Genomic DNA, 14,440 nt, shown 5'->3' on the forward strand with positions numbered 1-14,440 from the left:
CACTGAGGTGTCTTGGCAATTAGGATGTCGATGCAGCATATATATAAACGGATATATTATTAATGATTTTTATTGCCTGCCAAATATATCAAGTCATTTTTAAGACGTAGATGGTTCTTTCTAATTATAAAAACATGTGACGGGGGTGTATCAGATCTTTCTCCCTTTTTATAGTTGAATATTTTGTTCCTAAGGCATGCCATATTTACAGTTCAATCTCAACGAATCAGAAAAAATCAACCTTTGTATAAAACCAGATATCCCGAATTAAGTACGCGTACAATAAATACATACTGCCATAATGGCTACACTTAGAGTTGACAAGCAAAAAGAAAACACACTTTAACAGAAATGATTGTTCTGTGTGAATACATTATTATTCCAAATGTAGATAAAAGGACCGAGGGAAACGAGCTTTTTATTCAGCCGTGTTGAAAAACAAAGTCATCTACTGTCCATTTTTCCTGGCTACAACTGCAGCATTGACGTATGATAGTGTTTCGTCAAGTGTCATTAAGAAGGCTTCGTGGATATCTACGAAAAAACAATTTGTTAGTACTAATAACATCGTAATACAGAAAAGAACAAAAAGCCATAAAATCGAAATAGTTTATAGAAGTTACCTTGAAGATGATGAACATCTTCATTAATGTCGGGGGAGAACAAGAATGTGCTCTCCCTCATAGTCTCCATGCACTTATCCCTCCGGTTTACCTGTATGTACGTAACTGCAATTTTCTCGAACAAATTTTCAGTGCGCTGCAAGTGGTACAAGTGACGACCAGCATGCTCTTGACTTAGGCGTATAAAAAGTATCTCCCGTCTGCAATGATAAAGATATGTTAATGGTAGGCAACTATCAAATATTAATAATCATATAAAACCTCAAGTACTGATTGGAGTTTACCGAAAATTCATGATGTCTATCTCAACAAAATGGACCTGCCATCTATATACTGAATCCCACCTATGTTGTATCCTACCAGCATAGACAAGAATACCAAGAACATCTGGAAAAAATTAAGTCTGGGTGAGACAAAATGTTAAATCGATAAATATGCAAAAACAAACTAAAAGATGTTGCACCGGTAATGGTTTTGTCCCGTAGCAAGGATATGGCACCAAGTTGTGGGAAAAAAGGTGGACAGATTGTTGATGCAATATTGTGCACCGATGTCCTAACCATGGTTATAGCATTTAGTTCAATGACAAACTCCATGCATAGATACCAGAAGTGACCATCTAGCATTTCCGTGGGGTTTATCCCGACGCTACTGAAGTCATATGTTACCCCGGTCTGCAGAATGACGTTGAATCGATAAGCTTGGTTGCTGAAGGCAATTGCTTCAATCTTTGTTCCCTAGAAATTTTAAAAAATTAAGATAACAAGACTTTAGAACACATGCGTATATACATTAAAAAAGATTGCTATATTTAGTGATCACTAATCTCATACTTCCTGGTCCAGAAGTATGCAACAAAAGTATGGGTTTCCCATTGCATGCACCCTGATATGGGACTTCCACATCACCTTAGCCCGAATGATCCAACATCTTTGATAGATATGTTCCATCTGTACACTTTGAAGATTCAGGTACCTACATAAAATAACCCGAAATGATGGGATAAACAAACGGTGATGTCAGATAGGCGTGCATGAAGATCTGTACACTTGCCTGTTCATCGGAGGGATGGTAGGGCAGAGGCATGATGGGATCCGGTGGATTCGCTATCACCCTCCTCGAGGGCCTCGAGCTGTACGATATCACCATGGTCAGGGAGCTAATGGATGAAGTGTTAAAGAAAGATAGAGGGGCGCATGGGCACGGGTAGTGGCATTTATATATATAGTCCAAGGGGCCCACAGGCGGGAAAATCAAAATTCTTTCAATATTTGCATGTGGCCGTCTAGCGAAAAAAAACCTCTACTATCGAAACTATTATAAATAGTAAGTTATGAGAGTTCTTTGGCAACAAAAAATTTATTGCTAAAACTTATTGAATCAATTAATTATTTATAGATATTTGAGATTCTTAATCTGATCGAAATCATGTCAACTATCTCACCAGTATCATTGTTTCCTTTTCGCTTGTGAATACGCTATATTCAATATAACAAACTGCGGGAATATAATGATGACTTCAGATTTTTAGTTAGGAACGCAATAATTGGATATATCAAAATAATTAAGGTGATAGTGCGTTAAGGTAAGTGTAGTCACACAATTAATATATTACCATTAATTACCATTAATTAGCAACATGCTGCAATTTCAAAAATAGATTATTTACTCAGCTTTTATAATACTATATGTTATTTTATAAAATCCCAACATATTTGATTTCATTACATGTGATGAGACGTCGTTGTGTTACTTTGCAACGACTATTTTACGGGCATTTTAAAATAGTAACCAAAAATTAAATTGAAGTTATTAGCAATAGTAATAATTTGTTTAGTGGGTCTTTGATGGCTTGATTCATTGGTCGCGGTTGCATGCACAATTGAGTAAGCGCGTGAGAAGCTAACTTCGATCTGTTTTTTAATTGGCGTTTCTTTTTTAATTTGATTATGTATGCACAGTGTAGTAACAGCCGCACTTTCAAAACCAGCATGCTTAATTGAGAAGCCTGTGCATTTTGTGACGTAAGTTAGTTAATATAGCACAAACGCAGTCAATGCCATTTGTAATAAAAAGAAAATTTCGAGGGAGGTACAGATTACAGCATTTGTACCACGTATTTCATGTAAGAAAAAGAAAATTATAGCATGTTAGGCGACAAAGCTCAAAGGGAAGATAAAAAATAGAGAGTAAGAAAGGAAGCATTAAACAATATATGTTCTTTATTCATACTTTCATAGTTTGACTCCAAATCGATTACAATGCAAAATGCTCTTAAGGAGCGTTGAAACATAAAACATAAAAAGCTGTAAAGAATATTGTATAACTCCTCATGATTGCTCCTTTCAAGGCATTTCCGTCTTCCTGTCGCATGCTTGCATGTGCTTCACAAACATATGTTCCAACTGATTGATCTTCTTTATGAGAGTTTGCATCAGCTTATTGCTCTCCTTGGTTGGCTGCAGAATTTGATCGTTTCTAGTACCCCAACCGTCCCCCAAACCTTCTTCCCTATCGTCTTTCGTAATGGGATATGTACTACTAATAGGCAGGTTAATAGGCTCGACGTGATTATGCATCCTAAGCCTTTTTCGCTTTGGTGTGTTACCCTTACCAAAGGGACACATCAGCGTAGTGCCGTCATGATCTTCCAGTACACCGAGATCTTCACTTTCTTCTTCCTGCCAACGAATATCCTCGACAGCATCATCGCTGAAGCAAATTGAACTGTTGGATGACGCCATGTGAGAGGAGGATGGAGTGTCAATATATCGTTTAACTTGTTCAAGAGAGGTCTGGTAAGGTAGCTGGAACGGTTGATCAATATATAAGCGTTTCTAGGAAGCTCTGAATACGAAATCGGTAAACAAATCGACCAATTTGGTCACAATCAAATATTAATTAATGGGATCAATTTTGTGATTCGGTGAATAGAACCTACCATATGATTACAAGACAAAAAAGATAACCTGTCTTAAGATTTCATGTGTGATAAACCGATTACGAATGTTTTTAAAAGGAAGCAAATAAAATAGTTAACATGCACGTATTGTACATTTTTCAAAAACACTTCTAAAATTTCCTTATACATGGGATTTTGTTAAAACTATGTTGAAACCTGTTTTCTCAAATGCATTAACACTTCATTCAAGTTTGTGCCAGCTCTTACATTTACTTCAATTTCCTTATTCAAAGAGGAATGAGAACATCAAAAAAATAAACATGAATTAGGGAAATAAATAAAAAGAAACCTTGATAGCTACAGCTGTACATGAAAAATATACAACATTTAAAACTGGGTGGAACCAAAGAAATATTACACACTCATACACACTCATAAAGCTCAAGGCAGTAGGCCAACATGTAAGATTTTAGCCATTTAATGAGCATGTAAATAAATGTATCACACACACTGAAATTCAATGTATCAAATATAACCTGCATGCTAAATGATGACATGACATGCATGCTACAGGTTTTAATCAAACTATACAAAGTAAATGTAACATGTAGCGGCTCTATATGAAGCCAAACATTATTTCGGAATCTCAGATTACAAATAACACGGTACACTGTGTGACATGTACATTGCCAGAAACATTGTGATAGTGGAAAGCAAATAACAGTGATAAAGGTAAAAAATTAATTAAACATGATGCAGATCTTCATGAAGCCAATCATTATTTCTGATTCTAGTATTACGCATAACACAGTACGCTGTGTGACATGTACAATGTCAGATTACACATAACACAGTATAAATTTATTGAAATGCAGTTATTACTTGAACTAATTGGTGTATACCTCTAACAACCAAGACTCCAAATGAAAAAATATGTCATAGAACCGAATTACAGCAATTCTTGACCATCGGAAGAGTAAATTGCATATATAAATCCAGCAGGTCTTATAAGACCAGACTTCAGCCTGTAAGTACTTCCTTGTAGACGATGTTCTTCATTGAGGTCAGCAAGGACACGGTCGGTCTTTTACGCTTCTTCGGGTTGTTATGTTGCTTGTTGGCCTTATCCTTTGGCTTCTCCTTCTGAATAAGTATTTTAATGTTTCTCTTCGCGGTGGCTCGAGACAAAGCAACATAGAGTTGACCATGAGAGAACACTGGATTAGGTAGATACACACCAACAATGGGGATGGTCTGCCCTTGAGCCTTGTTAATCGTCATAGCAAAGCTAAGCCTTATAGGAAATTGCTTCCTCTTAAACTTGAAAGGAAACATGTCGTTGTCAGATGGGCATAGAGGTATTCGAGGAAGGAAGACCCTCCTACCATCGTGTTGTCCAATCATGATTTCTGCATCAATGGTGTTCCTCTCAAAACTTCTAACAACAAGCCTAGTCCCGTTACACAGACCATTAGCTGGATCAATGTTCCTTAGAAGTATCACAGGGCAGTTCAGCTTTAGTTTGAGTGCATGCGGAGGAAGACCATTGGGAGTCAATCCGTTTAGAAACTCAGGAGCGTAGTAGCCATATGGGTCGTCCTCCGCACTATCAAAGCTATGGTAGATTACTTCATCTCCTTGGAAACGCTCTATCATGCGGATGTTTATATTGTCGACGTTGTCATTTGTCGTGGAAAGGATTGCGTGAGATGTCATGTAACTCGAATTTGCCATGTTGTCATCTAGACTTGGAAACACGTGGTCAATCAGATTCTCCAGGTCGTCAACCTCGCTTGTAGATGGCAGACAAATATCATCAGGGAGTAGTATGTTGCCTTGGTCGTCGGCTTCCTCAGTGCCATTACCGACCCTGAGCAAGTAATCTGCAAACCACGTGTCATTACCAGCCCTCATGTTGGTGATGAGCCGAAGCTGCCGCATACTCTTCCAAAGATGAGAACTTCGGAGGCTTGCATCAATTATCTGGCCCTGTGACCCCCTTCTGACAACCGGAAGCACCTGCCTAAAGTCCCCGCCAAAAACAACAGTCTTTCCTCCAAAGGGTCGATCGCGTATTCCCATGATGTCGCGCATGCTATTGTCTAATGCCTCAACCGCTTGTCGCTTAGTCATGCTGGCCTCATCCCATAGTATCAATGAGGCCATCCTTAGCAGCTTGGCAGTCCCACTCAGCTTGGTGAAGCTGCACGACGCTCCATCATCGCAACTCAGTGGGATTTTGAACCTTGAGTGGGCAGTCCTGCCGCCAGGCATGATAGAAGCAGCGACACCCGACGTCGCGGTAGCGATAGCAATCTTGCCCTCGTGCCTCACCTTGGCGAGCATCGCCCTATAGAGGAAGGTCTTCCCCGTACCTCCAGGGCCATCAATAAAGAATATACCCCCATCACCGCGTTGAACAGCCGCTAGTATTTCGTCGTATGCAGCCCTTTGCTCAAAATTCAGGGAAGATGACAATTTAGTGTCACTTTCGTTAAACTCAATAGTTGATTCCTTGATGATCTCTCTGGCCTCGCCCTCGGTTGGGTCAAACGCATCATCGATCGTTGGAAGAGCAAAATCAATAATGTCTTTACCCATAGACTGCAACATACCCCTAATGTCAAGCAACACCATCTGCTCCACCTCGTTCGGGGACGTGCGTGTCCGACATAGTCATCGGACATAGGCTTGAGGTGTCTATCCCATAAACCGCGCATGTCGCCTGGCTTGCAGTGCACCAATATTGTTGCAAAGAGCCTCCTAAGAGAACATGGCATAGCCCACTGCTCCGCCTCAGTAAGACAGTCGTCGAGCGTGTTGTCTGCCTCGATGAGTCCCAACCTTTCATCGGCCTCTCTAAAGCTCCCACATACCACGCCGTCGACGGTGAGCAAGTCCTCAAATGATGTTTTCCCCGGAACATGGTTCAACAACACACGAAGGTAGTATCGCTCCCCCTTGGCAGGATTGGCAGACACGATACGACCTATTTGAAAACGCTCCACCCGCCTCTTCCAGAACTTCTTTTTCTTCTCCCACGTGAAGCTTCTGAGGAAATCCTTGTACAATATATGCCTTGCCCAAGGGTGTTTTTCGTTTGCCTTGAAATACTCCGTTAACATGGATTTTGAAGCATTCTCGGAGGATACAACATTCTTCAAGTCAGCCTGTGCATTGAATGCAACCATGTGCATATTCAGGAGATGAAGAGGAAACTGCAAGACAGGCGGGTAATTGGCACATAGTGGGAAACCAAATATCCTCCACATAGCCTCCGGAGGGGTGACCCATCTTGCGTCAACGTATCTCTTGATCTCATCAATGTTACCATCAGCGTCTGGCTGGTCAATGCTGAAAGAAGCCTTATCATGGCCCTTATAAATGTACTTATAAATGTATTTTATAGCCTTTATGCTAGAGCAGACCTCGACGTTGATGTGGCAATTAAACATCTGCAGAAAGTAAGGGTTATATGGCACAACCCATCGGTTGTCCAACATTTTCCCTCGAACCTTAGCGCGTCTACCATCGTCTCTACGACGATAAACTGGGTATGAGTCCTTTCCTTGTATCGTGTTATCATTGAACGGCCGCGGGTATCTGCACTTGCATTCATTATCTTGCATGCAAACATTCTTCGGGTTGAGAGCACCGCATGGTCCGTGCATCATATGTTTTACCACCATTGCATACAATTCAGGATACTTCTGCTTGTCTGGGAGCTCTGCGGAAATGAGTCGGTCATACTGCTTTGGGACAAGAAGCTTATAATTTGAATCCATGATCAACAAAAAATGTGCGTGGGGGAGGCCTCTCTTCTGGAACTCGACTACGTAAACATAAGCAACAACAACACCCAGGACCATCTTCTTGAGCAACATATCTTTCATAGCCTCCAGTTTGCCATAGAACACGCGAGCCACAATATCAGGTCGGTCTTGCGCCGTCTGTCTGGGAAGCAACTCATTTGTTATATCTTCCCATTTAGGGTTGCAAGTCATGGTCAAGAAGATGTCAGGCTTCCCGTATGTATGGACAATTGCCATGGCATCCATATGTCTCTTCTTCATGTCGCGGTCGCCACCAGGGTAAGTTCCAGGGAGAACTATTCTCACTCCAACAGCGCTTGCTCGTGTCTCCCCCGATGTTATCGCATCAACAACTCCTTTATACAAATCGGCACGGATCTGTGTCTGGTTCTTCCTGTACCACCTCAACCGACAGCTCTCAATCTTGATGTACATGTCAACCGCCCATTTGCTGCAGTAGGCATGCTCCACAGAGTATTGGATCGAAGATCACATGCCTTGTTTGCAGCATGTAACAGTAGTAGTCTCTAACGGAGACGCATAACCTGCTATTCCCCTCTGCACACATTTGATTCAGATCGCGTGAGCATTATTTTTAAAAACAAGAAATTATTTGAAACAAAGTGGGACACAAAATGACATACCTGCATCATCCTCATCATCATGACACAAACGAGGATTTTGTACAACCTCCCAATGAACATTATGTTTGGGTAGCTTCGGATGCCAACCTAGCTCCCCCATTGGATAGAATAATGGATAAGACAATGGGTCGTATGCCCCTGAGGTCACACGTATACTATGCCTTTTGTTGTTGTTACCACAAAGTGTTATCCTGCGGTCAAACCTTTTTGCTAGGTCAGTGCCCTCAACCCAAATTGCAGCGACCTCAGATGACACCGGTCTATTATATCTTGTTTGGTCAAGCCTCTTATCGGTGTTTAGGTCTATCCTATAATCATCGAGGTTGTCCTTGTGTGCACCCAAACTCCTAAATTGCTGGGAGTATGGGTTTTCTTTGAGTATGTCTACTAACCTCTTCACGACATCCTGGTCTAATTGCTTGGTGGCCGCCTTACGATGATCTAGGTTAGGGTGGTCGTCATAGATGTTCTGGATGTGAGCTAGGCCCGAACGAATGGACATTGTGGTAGATGGTGCTGTGAGCTCGGAATGTGTACACCCCAGACCTCATGTTTGTATAGTTTTCATCAAGGCTGACACCAAGGGTTGTGAAGGCGAAATGCCCGTTGAAGAACCTTATGTTCTCCCGAAAATGTCTAGAATCTGCATCCATGCTGGACCATAGCCTCATAAGCTCCGGGATTGGTTCCGGTTGCTTAAGATGGATCTGGCCATTGCGACAGCAGAAGCCGTCAGTCTCAGACTCAAACTTCCTGGCCTTACAGTGTTTGCAATTTTCGTCGAGTTTCAGGACGTGAGTGCTGTCTGGAATGTTTGAGTAGACAGTGTCAAATGGATCAATCTCGCTAAGTTTATCGGTAGACTTGCTCGCTTCCTCATCATCATCCAATATGTCATTATCGGGTCCTACGGGGATTTGTTGAAAAATCACATACAATTCACTAACAACAAATAAATGAGACAACAATAGAGCTCCAAAGTGTCATAGTGTAGGGTTTGCAATACCTTCATTGCAAAACATGTAGTACTCCTCATCAATCAATTCATGTGCTTCCTGCTCATGGCGCATGGTGGCGCTTTGGAAAACATCGATGTCTTCTGGATTGTCGTCGTACAGAAAGCGACAACAGACACAATCATGTTAGAACGACATGCTGAGAATGAGCATAAGAAACTGACAATCGCAAATTCATACCATTGGCACCGACAGAGTATCTCGGCATGTTCGTCCCCGGATCACCATCAGATGAATCATCTTTTGTGGCCCGCGAGACGGGTGATGCGCGGCTTGGGCATGTGGGACATTCAGAGTCTGAGTTTGCTAGGTCTGTAAGGGGGATTGCGATGCATTCTTTGCACGGTGTTTTTTTCCTTCGGTCATAATTGGCCTTCCTCTGTGCAGTTGACTCCCCCTTCTCATTCACCGACATGCTTTTGCGGCGTTGCACGCTCCTCTCGCATCTTTTTTCGTTCATTGTTTCTCTGACCTCCACCTTAATTCGTCACTTCTCTTCTGATGGCATGCTCTGCTCCTTGAGTTTTTCACCTCCCTTTGATCATTTGTTAAATTACATTTCTGCTCATTGTCAGTTTGCCTCCTAGCTAGAATAGTGTCCTGAATGACAGACCCGTGTAAAGTTGAAGGTGGACATGTTGCTCCCTCTTTCATTAATTTTGTAACGCTAGGGCTATTTCGGTCGTCTGGATCAAAAATAAGTTCAAATCATATTTAGAACATTTTGATTTCTCGGCTTTGGAGGAGTCACATCTAGAATATCAGGGCCTGCCATAGAAATGGATATTGAACGTAAGCGCATACCTGAAGTACCAGATGCATGTTTGTAATGATCTTGGATACGCTTATCCTTGTTCCTCCAATAAGCAGCTCGCCGCAGGGCGTTTCTATGGTCTCTCTTGCGTTCTTCTTCTGGTTTTTCCTCTGTTTCTTGTATGTCATTCAAGATCCCATCTGGAGCCATTACAAACATTCCCGAAAAAAAATCATGGAACTAAGATGCAAGAATTTCTATTATAGGGGAACAAAATTAGAATACCTTGTAGCTCTATGTCATTAACGATCCCAGTCGAGACCTCCGTTGTATCAGGAAATGCTGACGCATCATCCGAGAATGATGTATAGTTAGAGCTAGTGGGGTTACCTTCCATACAAAAGTTGTCCAGACATATTATTGCGTATTTATTAAAACGGTCCTTACCATAATGGTTAAATCATTAAAAGCTTACCTGATAAATGAAGGGTCTGTGCATGTTCAACTTGTACGTTATATTGTTTCTTCCGCCGATAGGAAGCCCTCCTCAGGGCGTTATGGTCTCTCTTGCGTTCTTCTTCCGTTTTAAGCTCTATTTCTGGGGTGTCTTTCAAGATTACATTCCCGAAAATTACAGAATAAAACAGATACGCCCACGAAATTGGTGGATGAGTAGGCACAATATGATTACCTTGATGCTCGTTGTCATATATGAATCCAGATGAGACCGTATTTGAACACGGAAATGTCTCTGAGCTGGTTGGGTTGTCTGCTGAACCAGATTTGACCAAACATATTTATGCGAAGTGGTTAAGACAATACCGACTATAATGTTCAAAAGATTTTAAACCATACCTGTTAAAACAAGGGTCTGTGCAATTTCATCTCGGACATTAGGTTGTTTTTTCCGCCGATATGAAGCCCTTCTCGGTGTGTTTCTATGGTCTCTCTTGCATTCTTCTTCCGTTCTATGCTCTGTTTCTTGGGTGTAATTCTGGATTCCATTTGCATCTGATGTCATTAAGTGCAAACACAGTAATTAGAGAATAGAACAGAAACATGTCAGTAATTTGTTGAATGAGTAGGCAAAATATAATTACCTCGAATTTCATTTTCATTAATGAGACCAGATGTGGACGTAGTTGTAATAGAAAATGTTGACACATCATGCGAGAATGCTGTATAGTTAGAGCTAGCTGGGTTGTCTGGTGAACAAAATTTGTCTAAACACATGTCAGCTAAATGGATTTGACATACCGAATATCATGGTTACTACTCTTTAAGCTTACCTGATGAATGAAGGGCAAGTGCATTTTCATCTTGCACATAGGTTGTTTTTCCCGCATACAGGAAGCACTTTCCAGTGCACTTGTTTGGTCTATTTTGCAATAATATTCTTGAATTCGCGTAATTTCTATGATGAAATTAAAGTCACATAATGATGACATTCATGTAGTTATCTTTAAATCGAAATGAGAAAACACAACTTGACAGAATATCTCCAAAGGATAAACCACAACCATGGAGATGGTGAGATCATATTACCTTCTTTATCTCCAACACAAAGGACATCCGATGTGACCATCGCAGTATCCGGGTATGATTTATCGTTAGGCGAGACTAATGTGTAGTCCGAGCTAGCTGAATTATATGATTCAACAAGCTTGGTCAGTACTTATTTAAATTACGTAATAAGTGTCTAACTTCATGCGACCAAAACACATACGGGACGTGGATCAATTTACTAACCATGAAAATCTCGTGTGGATTTAGTTCTCTCCCTATCTTCGAGAACATTTGTGATATCACATAGAGACTGGCGATGGGCAGACTTCCCATTGACTTGTTGGTTACCCAAACCATCTACATGTTATTGCCATAAACAGCCCGCCTACAAGCGTTGATAAGATCCCTATGATCTAATAAGCAACACAGAATGAGCATCATATAATCTCTTACCAGGGATATAAGCACAATATTATCTACTAAGCAACATACGTATGCACTACAAACTAAGAGTATCCATCAACCATACCAGATTTTGCAAGTACCGGCTGATTCTCATTTTGAAAGCTGATAATATCCTCGTTTCGATTAATCCGATAAGCTGCACATTTCCTTGCATTGTACTGCTCCCTTGCATTTTCCGCATAATTTTTGCATTCATTATTTAATGATACAGTTTCATGCTGTTCGGAAGCTGTGTCGTCTGAATTTATAAATACAAATAAAAAAGCAAATAAAACGACGGTTGGGAAGGTGGATATCATGCCTATGGATACCTTTTGTATTATCTCGTAGCTGCATCTTATGAATAGCATGATCGAGTGTTAGGTTAGCCGTAGCTGCAAATGTTTGACCATCATCATGGTACCCAGGTCTTACCCATTCCGATCCATCTGAAGAGTTTAGTAAGCATGAATACAAATTCAAATATTTGACTGGTATGCACGCAATCAATCATGTACCTGTCTTCGTCGTGTAAAAAGGATCAACATTTGCAGCTATGGTTATGATGCTTGGATTACCATCTTTCAGTTTTGTACCGCTCGTAGGTGCTACAAGACATTAAGCATGGTACAAGTCATTGTTAGACTTGCACATCAGGCATCACATCACAGTATTTTTCACACTTTATATACCGAGTTCAGTTGTGCAAATAGTTTGTACTTGTTCATCAACGGGCATCAAGGTTGCATTGTATTCTTCATCATTTTTACGCTCGTCTGATCTGCAACACATTATGCAAAAAGCTTAATTTTAGCAGAAATGCAAGTATTCCTAGTACAGTGAACACTACCTGTAGCTACGTCGTCTTCTTGTTGATGTTCACCGGCTTTGCTTTTTGCATTACCCATTCGCAAATGAAATGACCGCTACCTCCGATGTTTCTGTGCCTGTGGTGTTTTTGAGGCCTGGGAGAAACATAAAAGCTACAATCATCGAATGGATATAATAGATGCAAGATGAAAGCAAGAGAGATGGCGAACTTGAAGGCATGAATAAGAAGGTACTTTAATTCAAAGCATTCACAGCTTACCATTGAGTTCCTCGACTTTATTCTATCTTGAACTTTAAGCACAACTTGCTTATGCACATTCTCATAGTTTTTCATTTAAAACAATTCAATTATGATAATCTAAACACATATCACATTCAGCAAAAGGCACATGTTGATGATAAACCAACACCAATTCAATTATGCATAGTTTTGAGCGTCATATCAGATAAATGATATCCTTTTCATTTCCATAGTTCTGAGCGAATGTGTAATGGTTATTCAATGATCACCAGTCTTTTCATTCCTTGCAATGCCAATTGGTGCTGGTTTTCGTTCTTACCGGTCCTTTCTTAAATTACGTAGTAATGCATCTTGGTCAGGCCAGCCCTCCACCTTTTGTGTAAGGATCATGGTGCTCACACTGGTCACCGGTTCATGGTGGGGATATTTTGTGGCCAGGCCACGATATCGATTCCGGCTACGGCAAAGTATCCACTACAAACTGAGGTATTTCCTTACATTGCGTCCCCAAGACCAACGCATATCATAAAAATCAAAGGCTAAAATTCATGCTATAGATGTAAACTGCTTTAATTGATGATCCTTAGATGTAAATGCACCAACAAGGTGATAGTACAATTTTGAATTACGCAACCGAATTAGGTGAACAATCTTGAAGATTAGGGTTTGAGAACGATAACATAATATGAACCTTAATCACGAAGAAAAACATGAATTTTTTTTATGTTTTGAACAAGCAGATAAATTTCTTAGATAAAAATGGTTCTGATTCTGTACTCTAACCTCACAAACAAGTTAATCAAGATATATGTGATGATCATTGCCATAATACTTGTTGTACTATTTGATGCAAATAAGATTTCCTAGGCAACAGCTAGGCAACAGGTATAGTAACACAGTTGTTGTATGGTGGTTTCTCATTGTAACAATATGTTGGTTTATGCACCTTCTCATCTGCAGGGTGACATGATAGCTATTCTCTCCGATTCGTGACCTGCAGTCTTGTCATAGTAAAACGATTTGTGGCTGCCAAGTATTTTCGATGGTGTGTGTATGTGATGGCTGTGTGTATGAAACCATGTAGAATTATCTGTTCTGTATGCGATGGATGTAAATTTCAGATCTGTTCCGTACGTAGATGTCATGGTTTTTGTGTATGAAATACGGTGGCGGATCTATGATACCTGGAGGGCGTGTATCTGGCGGCGGATCTTGTACGCCGCCGGCGCCACATCCTGGACCTGTCCAGCGACAGGTCCTAAGGGGGATCCGCGCCGGATCCTCGAAGCGACCAGCGGCGGAGCAATGGAGTCCGACGGTTTTGATGTGCGATGAGCGCACATGGATGGCGGGGAAGGACCGATGGGCGGCGGCGGGCGAAGGTGTAATATCCCAAATTTTCAATTTGGAATGTTATACATTAGATCATCATTCATATCATATTTTATTTTGCATTTTGGTTGATCCTAGAAATTCTACGCAACTCAATGACCCACGGAGAGAGTTGGGGATTTCGTTATTTTCATATTTGAGTTTTCTCAAATTTTGAGAATATGATCATTTGATTTTATTTATTTTATCATCAATTATTTCTATTACAAAAATATGAGAGAGGGAATAAAATGACTTTCCCAAAATAAAGAAATATTGAGGATTTAATAAAAAAA

The sequence above is a fragment of the Triticum aestivum genome, chromosome 1A (assembly GCF_018294505.1).
Source record: "Triticum aestivum cultivar Chinese Spring chromosome 1A, IWGSC CS RefSeq v2.1, whole genome shotgun sequence".
NCBI classification, from domain to species: Eukaryota; Viridiplantae; Streptophyta; class Magnoliopsida; order Poales; family Poaceae; genus Triticum; species Triticum aestivum.